The sequence below is a fragment of the Lemur catta genome, chromosome 12 (assembly GCF_020740605.2).
Source record: "Lemur catta isolate mLemCat1 chromosome 12, mLemCat1.pri, whole genome shotgun sequence".
Lineage (NCBI taxonomy): Eukaryota > Metazoa > Chordata > Mammalia > Primates > Lemuridae > Lemur > Lemur catta.
In genome coordinates, this window is record NC_059139.1 from 31,042,557 (window position 1) to 31,052,366 (window position 9,810).

The 9,810-nt window shown below is 35.4% G+C and overlaps 1 long non-coding RNA gene across 1 annotated transcript in view; it reads right to left on the reverse strand.

Annotated features, from left to right (window-relative positions):
* Window positions 1-9,044, reverse strand: part of LOC123648020 — a 128,159-nt gene extending 119,115 nt beyond the window's left edge. The window contains exon 1 of the long non-coding RNA XR_006738454.1: window positions 8,851-9,044. This is a non-coding gene — a long non-coding RNA (uncharacterized LOC123648020). The remainder of the gene's footprint in view (window positions 1-8,850) is intronic.
* Between the last annotated feature and the right edge of the window lie 766 nt (window positions 9,045-9,810).

Here is a 9,810-nt window from a genome sequence, read left to right on the forward strand (position 1 = left end):
TTTTTTTTCTATAAAATCTAACAGAACTGTACTTAACATTTGTGTAATTATGTCTTCCTCTCCCCAGATTCTATAAACTCCATGAGGGCAGAAATTGAAGTAATTTGAACACATTCAATAGTATGTTTCCTCTAGCAAATAAGGATACTAATTTATATGCAAGACAAATTTAGATGAGGGCAGGGACTCTGTTTAATTTCTTCACTATTTGCTCACTGGAGCAGAGCACAGAGATCACAACCACTGAATATCCAATGAATAAATATGCAACTATTAAATAATCATGTATATTTATTGATATGCAAATATGTCCCCAACATGTAAGGAGAAAAAGCAGTTTATAAAATGGCATGCATTTATATCTCCTTTTACTGTAAAATAATTATATTGAATGTATAATTGTATTCAAGATGTACAGCAGAATATTCCAGTATAAAAAATACATACAAATTAGTACTTATTATATATTTATGTCTTGGTAATGCAATTAGAGTTGATGCTCTTATTCTATCTAAAGATTTTTTGTTTCCTCACATCTTCCAAGTATTTTATGAACATGTATTACTTTTAAAATTAAAAAAAAACAACCAAAATTCATTTTGGAGAAAAATATCCTGTTGGTAATAGTATTTAAATTTAATAAAAAATAGAATTTTCTCCCATCATGACTCATGAAAAGAAATAAGCCATACTTTTGAAATCCCTGAAGGATAGATTGAAATTATGATGAACTACAGTCAGAATTTTCAAGAAACAGGGAGTTGTCATAGACAAGGGCATTGACAGTAGGAACCTAAAATGAAGCAAGGTACTAGTGAATAAGTGGACACAGACATCAGGTATTGCAGAGACGGAACAGACAATACATTGTTCATGGTAGTGTGGTTGGTAGAAGGCAGTGGCTAAAACACTATTTATACAGTGATCCTAAGAGTATTTAGTACATCAGATAGAATGCGGACTTTCGGGTATATACAAATGTATTATACCAATTTCTTGGCCCTTTTCCTGTCTTAAAGTTTAGATACATTAAATAGATTTCAAAATGGACCTAACATCCAATACGGGTTTATATTACCTTAGGGTCTTCTTCAGCCTCCTACAAACCACACAAAATATAGGCAGGCTATGTCTAGCTAGCTGCAACCAAAAGTTTCACCACAGGCATTTTTTCCAATAATTCCATCATCCACTACTCTTAAAATAGCACCCATGATGCCTCCTAAATATTTTATGATCTTTCCTGTCATTTCTTCAACTGATGAATGAAAAATTTCACTCCATTTGTCATATCCAAGATTCCAAAGAAGCAAGTCTTTTGCTGTTCAGCTCCTGTGAGTCACTCAGTTACCTTCATTTTTTTCTAACCCGTCTAATGCTCATTTCTCTTTTGTTACATACATTTAGTGTGACACATAAATAGTCACTCACCTTTTCAAACTTATGCTGTATTTTTAGGTGACTTTATAGACATGTGATTTGATGTTTCTTTGTATTCTTTTTTCCAAGAGAAAAGGGAGATGTTGAATTCCTTTGCCATATGTACTCTACTCCTGCTCATTAGTATCTTAGGTCTAATGTCAATACAATGATAACAAAAATAATAAAAAATAGCAAATATAATTGTGCAATGCTTATGGTATTCCAGGCACTATCATAAATATTAATACTGTCGATTACTACCATTTTATAGTTAAGAGAAATTAAACAATTTCTAGTTTGCACAGACTAGAAACAAACATTTGACCTCAGGGGTATTGAACTCCAATGTGTATGCCCTAAACTTCTCCCCTCACCCACTGTATTTCCCTTTGTCTGTGTAACTAGCTCTTTTCTACTGTAATTAGCATCTCAGGCAATTCTGAACAATAGAGCTGATCCTATGGTAAACTATTCTCCTTCTAAATGATGGCAGGAACATTAGCTGCAGCAAGTAAGATCTCTGGAAGAACTAAAACTACTACAACATCATAGTAGTAGAGATAGACTGGAGATGGTGTCACTTCATTGTAGATAAAATAAACACTCTACTACTACAATGGAAAGAAAATAGGATTTGGAATCAATGACTTGAGTATAAAACCCAGTTACACAATTGATCAGCATAATTACGTTGGATATCACATCATGTCACATTGCCCAGAACCTGTCTGGCACGTGACAAGTAATTAAATGCTTATTTAATGATTTTTTGAATGAAATAGGTAGGTGCTAGTATGTATATTTCACAAATATAAAATTCTTGCTTGCCTTCTGTATTCATTTAATATTAGTGCATGCTGGAACTTTGCATATATCCAATTAATATTTATTGAATGAACTGAATAGATCAAGATTTAAAATTTCTTGAAGACTTATCTTCTTTTTCTCTTCAATGGAAATAATGCTTCTGATGATTGAGTAGCTTAACAATTTTAAGTTCCCAGTCCACTGTTTAGAATACACTTGGTAATATATTTCAAAAAATACCCAATAAATGCTATCCTGCCCCAATTAATTTAAGGACTTATCAGTTGTATTAGTGTTTTTTTGCTAGGCTAATTGAAAGGCTCTGACAAGTGCATTCTTAAGCTTAGTTCTTTAGATGAGCTAGAAATACAAGAAACAGCTCAGCTAAGAGTGTCTCAATTGCATTGCATGGAACATATGAAAATTCTAATTAGTGAAAGTTATGCAGTGGATAACTACTGTGCATTCTAAATTATATTTATCCATTACAACTTTGTCATCAAATATTGGATGTGGCCTATAGTTAGCGTCACTGTAAATTTGCATTTCAACTGGAGAAAAAGACACCTTCTTTTTGTCTTCACTGATTAACATTTTCAAGGTCTGTAATTTTCTTGCTGCTCACAGAAACAAAGCAAGCCAAGCTCATACGGAAAGCCTATTCTCCAAGATATAAATATTTGCTATTCAGAAAACCTCAATGAGGGTTTAGTTATTTTAAACTAAAGAAAGAAAATTACTAGTAATGATTGGTTTCAGCTAGCGAAATGCTTTTATGCAAATATGTGAACCCTAAATATGACCTGGAAACAAAAGACTGCTTAACAGTTACTATTAAGCAATACATTAGTAGATCAATTAAACAGAACTTCTTTCTAATGAGTATGTGGTACAGGGGTTGCCATAGAAACCTGGAAAGGAAAAGCCCTTGAATGCTAATTTATCATTACTAAGACTGTAAAATACCATTGGTGGCTGATAGTAACTGAAGTTGAAATAAGTCATTTTTAACCAACTTTTTGTATTATAAGGTGACTTTGAAAAGATAATCTATTATATTCTATCTCCCATTTAGCTATGCCATTGAGATATACCTTGTGCCGAGGTAACTCCTCCAATCCAGATTTATGTTTATGGAAAATCTTATTTTAGTGAATTTTCATATGCCTAAACTTGAGAGGAGAAAAATCTGGAAAATTCAATATGAATATTATCTTGATTCCTTTTTGTACTATTTTGGTGGAGATAAATCTTTAGCCTACTTCCACATTTTGTGTACCACAGTCATGAAATTGAGATTTACCAGGTATTGCAGTTGGGCAGGGCAGGAAAGGGGACAGACAAGATTCGGCAGAGAAAGACATCAAACTGCATAACAGACCCAATGGCAGCGTTGGCCAACTCTACAAGGATATCTGGAAATAAAATGTTTCTTCAGAGTTATACTGTACTGCACTAAGGAAACTGGAATTTCATTCCACTCACTGATGAGGTGTGGCGTGCCAGTTGTCCCAGAAAGAGATGTAACCTCAGGCAAAGCAGCTCTCTGCTGTGGAGATAAAAGCTTCTGACTGCACTAATGGCACACTGAAGGGGAATTGGGTAGCAAATCTGCATGTGTGTCACAAGTTGTTTAAGCCTAAGTTTTAAAAGCAAAGATCAGACTGAATACAAACATCTTGTTTTTGTGTATGCAATGAGAATTATCTCAATAGCACGGTTAATAATATATTTGAGCAATTTGATCTTTTATAAGGAAGTTATTAAGAAGTATAAAAATATCAATTTGGGTTCATATAATAGCGTATGATGACACAGAAGGCAAATTTTACATTGCTAAAAAAGAGTGGATGAAAAATATCACATTTCTACTGTATCATAATGTGGGAAACCCACCTCAAGCAGAAAAATGGTAGAAGAGATATTTCCAGATATGTTCCACTCAGAAAATAATCACATCTGCATAAGTGGAGGTAAAAGAGATCACTATAGTTAAATATTTAATGGTACTTAAAATACTTTCATATGGAAAACATGTAGGTGAGAGAATGTAATATTTTATAATAATAGTACGGGAACACTAAATTTTTTAAAAAAATAATGTCATTCTCAAATGTATCAATATCCTCTAAACCTGTGAAATCATAAAAATACATAGAGGGAGACACTTCCATTAAAATGATCTAATCTCTAACGTCCAAATGTGTGAGAAGGTTAAGAAGACTAAAAAAAGTGGCAAAATATTTATCAGAAGAATTATAAAGAAAGATAAAGGCAATTAATTACTCAAGGGTTAATAGAGCTCTGTCCTCACCAGATTGACTCCCATATCAACAGTGTTCAAGGGATTTTTGCATGTGATTCAAGAGCAAAGATCCCAACTAATGTATAACAATTCGGGGCTTAAAGATTATATAGACTAGGAATTGGAACTTTGTAAGATCACACATACATGTCTAATACTTTCAAAATAATACAGGTTGGCATCAATCACCTTATTATTAATTTTAACTTGAAAAAAAAATAACCTTAAACTATTCATTTTTATACTTTGCATACCCCAGAAAGTGATAAGGAAGTTATGCGGTGCTTGTAGTTTATCTAGACAGAAAATAAGTACTTACGTTATTTAGAACCCAAAGAAATGAAACAATCATAAAATTAAGAGTGCATTTTCTTTTAAAGTGTTTCACCTTCAATTGTTATGTGTCTGAGAACATAGTCTTCTGAATTTATCATATGAAGATATAAACACTGATTATAACTCCATGTTGAATCTGGCACAATCCGGGCATGTTATTCTCATAGACTATCAGAGTATGATGAAGCAAAGAAATGATAGAATTATTTAGTCCAATAAGTGTCAAAGGCCCAAATAGGTGAAAATGATTCTCAAAAAACATAAAATTCGCTTATGCTTGTCAAAATATTCTAGATAAGGGTAAAGGCATTAGTCTAAACATGGATATGTAAGGAAATACATCAACTATTTGGAAAAAAACCAGAACTATTTATAAAACATATCCTATAAATTTGCATGTGCCAGTTTTATAAAACAAGTGAAATTCAAAATCCTGCCTTTTCCTCTTCTTCACTCATCTCACCCTAGAAGGTTGTCCTCCACAGATATTACCAAGTACCTCTTCACAGGTTTAATATGCCTAAATGATCTGCCTTAAATCTGGTCTGCTTGTCTTTTCCTCTTGTGAAAGCATAAGAACAACTCTACTGTCATTTTCAGTATCATTGCCATATTGGTGAATTGCCTCATATTTAGGCTATTTGAAATTTCTCTGATGACAATGGCTCAAATTCAACATGGGTTACAGAACGTTATGCTAGTTCTAGTGGTGTGTCTGCTGTTTTTGTAGTGTGTATTTTAATCATTTTTACTTTACAGTTGAGATTTTGCTTATGATTCACATGATAACAGATATCAAACTAAATATGTTTAATTCTGTGAAGTTCACTTGTAAAACAGCTATATTTTTCATAGTGGCCTGCATTAGAATGATATAATTTTATTTAAAGAGCCTCAAGTAGTGCAAAAGAGCAATCTCCACCCTACTTTAGAGTCACTTAATTATTAATATTTTTCTGCATACAAAAAATATCAGAAATCTGTTCTAGACTTGATATACTTTTGTGTTGTAATAACAAAGTTAAAACTTGTAAAAGTTATTTCTACCTTAAGACAGACTTCTAAAGAAAGGAAAATATTAGTTCTTAAATGATCATTTGACAAAAGGAGAAATAATTTTCTGGCAAGAACTGAGTAACTTCTAAGTTAAAAGGGTCAAAAATAGACAATGATTCTGTGGACAGAGAATCATTAAAGTGAACTGTGTTAGAATAATAGCTATAAGACAGAAGGATAACTCATATGACATTTGGTTCCGTTTGAAAAGTTCAAAGACTTCAAATCATTATAGCTAAAGATTGATTTATTTTTGTTCACCAGCACTAAAAGGTAATTTTAAATGGAAGAATATCTTTACTTCAAGAAAAATCTTAGAGTCTTACTAAAGCCCAAAATGACTTGAGGTTAATAAGACCTTTAAGAGTGCGTACCAAAAAAAAAAAAAAAAAAAAATGTTCCTGATTTCTCTCTCCCACTATCTTTCTGATGTTATTTTTTCTTACACTTGATCTTAACCAAAAGGCCAAGAAGTGATAATGACGTTATTTTTTCTTAAAACTTTAGTCAACCATCTAAAAATAATAGTGCTGTGAGAAAAAGTTCAATAATATGAAATGATTATTTTCAAAATAATTTTTAAATGCATTCTTAATGACAGTAGAATTGTTCTCCTTATGCCCATGGAATTCATGTCTACCTAATTCTTATGATAGTCCAGTTAATTTTGTATTATGGAATTTTTAAAATGTCATCCTGTGTATTCCTCCTTCTCATGTCCCCACATTTTATTCCTTTCCAGTCAAAGCCTACGGTGAGTAGATTTCTGCATGTAGCAGTGCATCTGAATGGGAGGAGAAGTGGCTGGTGGAGGTTCCTATACAGATCAGCCAGTAACTAATGCTATAGTCCTTCATGGTTCTGTATGTTCTTGCATGCCTCAGCATGTTGAGGAAGTAATGGGGCATCTGCTGCTAGATAATCACCCTGGAGCGGGGTGAGGCTGGATTACTTAGCTGATGATCAATGGGAATTATATGAGGCCTAAAAATATCAGGAGTGCCAGCAAAAGCCAAAGCAAGAAACAAGGAAGCAAGTGGAACCCATGGGTCTCCACCATCCTATGACAATGCACTAAAAGGTAAATGAGCTGAGGACATTTAATTGGTGGATATGGTGTAAGCCAAATGACAGCACAAAAGGAACAATTCATTTTCTTCCCCATAAGCCATATAAGATACATGCAGACCTATATGACCTTGAGGCAAAAGGAAGAAAAGAGGGTATAAGAAGAAACCTTGAAAATTGAATTAACTTTAAGCTAACTAGGAAGAAAATATTTTGAGTTGGAAAATGCTATATTGTTTTCAAACATCAGGTTGAACTTGTATGTTGTGTGTGCCTCTGTTTGTGTGTGTTTCTGCCATCAGTATCAGTGACAGGGTGGCTAGAGAACAAGGTGGGATCAGATGTGGAAAACAAGATTAAAAGCAACAGAATTTTCACTGTTTTTTTGGTTAAGGAGAGGATTATAAACACTCATAATGCCCAAAGATATTATATAAAAAGAATACTTACATATTAGTACTTCATTTACTCTAGGCTCTATTGATTATTTGTATTTCGAGTCAAGTGCTACCCAAAGTAGTTTATGATTAGAATGTTTTAAAATTAGAGATGAGATTCTAGAGCTGTGCTGTCCAATATGGTAACTATTAGCCACAAGTGATTATTTAACACCTGATACGTAGCTAGTCCAAATTGACATGTACTATAAGTGTGAAAAATCACATTGGACTCCAAAGCCTTAGTATAAAAGAAAAGAATGTAAAGTACCCCATTAATAATGATTAAATGTTTAAATTACAATATTTTAAATACATTTCAATTACATAAATTATATTTTAATATTAATTTTATCTCTTTAATTTTACTTTTACATTAATATTTATTTATTTCAATATTTGATTATTGAGCACTTACTATATGTCAGCTAGTGCTTGCAATAACTTTCTTCAAAAGTATAAAAGTTGTTCAATCCAGTGTACATGTTATATGAATAGGAAAATAAATGTTTGCAGTTATATAATATATGAATACTTTTGATAAATTTATTTTCACCAATGTTGTTCAAAAGTCATCATTATTTTTGCCATCTGGTACAATCCATCATATATGAGCTACTTGATATAGGCAATATTTGTATCTTTTGTAGTAAGAAAGTAAATTAGTAGTACCTAACATCATAAATATTCAGTACATATACTTTCGATAACCATAGTTACAAACCTTAGATTCTATAAGAATCACTGTGGTCTTGTTTAAATGCATTTTGCTATGGCCTAACCCTGGAGTCTTATTCATAGACCTATAAAAGGACCAAGGAATCTGTGATTTTAATCAACACCCCAAAACTTTGAGGCAAATGTTTTGAAGGCTACACTTCAAGAAATGTTGAAAAGGAAGGATAAGAAGCTCGGTCTTCAGGTTGGTTGAATTAGTAATTTTGTGTATTAAATCTAAATTTATTAAGCAACTCCTATGTGACATACTTCTTGATTCTGTAATAGATCAGTGAAATGGATAGACAAAATCTGTATCTTACATTTGACAGGGGTGACTATAGAAAGAGAATAAACCAGATAATTTCCAAATCCTTTAAAAGAAATAGAAGCACAGTATCACAAGAGGAACTGTGATGAGAGAACTAGCTACTTTAGATAAGATTCACAGAAAAGGGTGATATTTTAGTTGAGACCTGAAATTCAGTGAAGTAGAAATTTAAAAAAAAATAAATGCTTGGGGTTCTCAAGGCCAGTATGGCTAGAGTGTAATTAGTGTGAGGTGCTAGAGTTACATGGCAAAAACATCAAAGAAGGCATGATTTAGCTTATTAGGGCCTTGTAGATTACGGTAAGTTATGTAGATTATATTCATGGCAAAATATGAAGCTATTGTAATGTACATCTGATGTTTTTGCTCACCCTGCTTCCTTGCAATCTTCTTTCAGAAATAGAGCCTTGGGGGAGGTGGTCCTGAAAAATGGCAGATTAGAGGTGACCTCCTGGCTCTCTGCTCCCAGAGAAGGAGGTGAAGAACATGGACAGCTACACACGAGTGGATTGTTCTCCCGCAAGAACAGCATCACGAATCTGCAGGGAAGCAGCGTGGGACAAGCAGCGCTGGGGGAGAAAAAAGAAGGTGAATTTGAGAATCAACTACAAAGCCTGGAGAGTGTGAGACACACAACAGGGAATAGAGCCTGGGATGGCTGCGCCCGTCGGCCGCCCAGGGCGGTGTGATCTGACCCACAGGAGGACGACTGTTCCTCCACATCCACTCAGGGCAGGGAAGCGCCTGGAGTCAGTGCGAAGTTGTGGCGCGGGGTGACAGGCTGTGAGCAGACAGGGTATGAGACAATGGTGGGAAACATTTTGAACTCTCCCGTGCTCTGTGCTAGGTCCGCACTGGGCGGGGAGGGACTGGTCTGAGCGGACACTTCCCGGGCGCAGGAGGAGTTTGGAGACGGGCACCTGCCTCTGGCGGCCACCGGGACCAGAACAAAGGAGGTGAACGCGGAAAGGGAGGCTCTGCCCCTGGAAACCGCCGGAGATTCGGCTGGCGCAGGGAGGGACAGAGAGTGCAGGACCCTTTACTAGGCTGACGTGAGACAGTGGGTCAGGGAATCAGTGGGGACAGCCGGCGGCTCATTGAGACAGCCCGCCAAACCTAGCAAGCCCTGCCCCCGGGCAGTTGCCTCCAGTGCCGGCTCTCTGTGGGTGGGCAGCCGCCATTTTGGGGTCCCAAGGCCTAGGAACGCTGTGGCGCGTTGTGGTTCTGGGCACCGCCCAGTCCCCAGCCCGGCAGGGCGAGCTCAGGCAGTGGTCTCAGGCAACGCCCCTGCCCCTCCCCAACAGAGCAGGTCCCCCCTTGGAGGAGGAAGG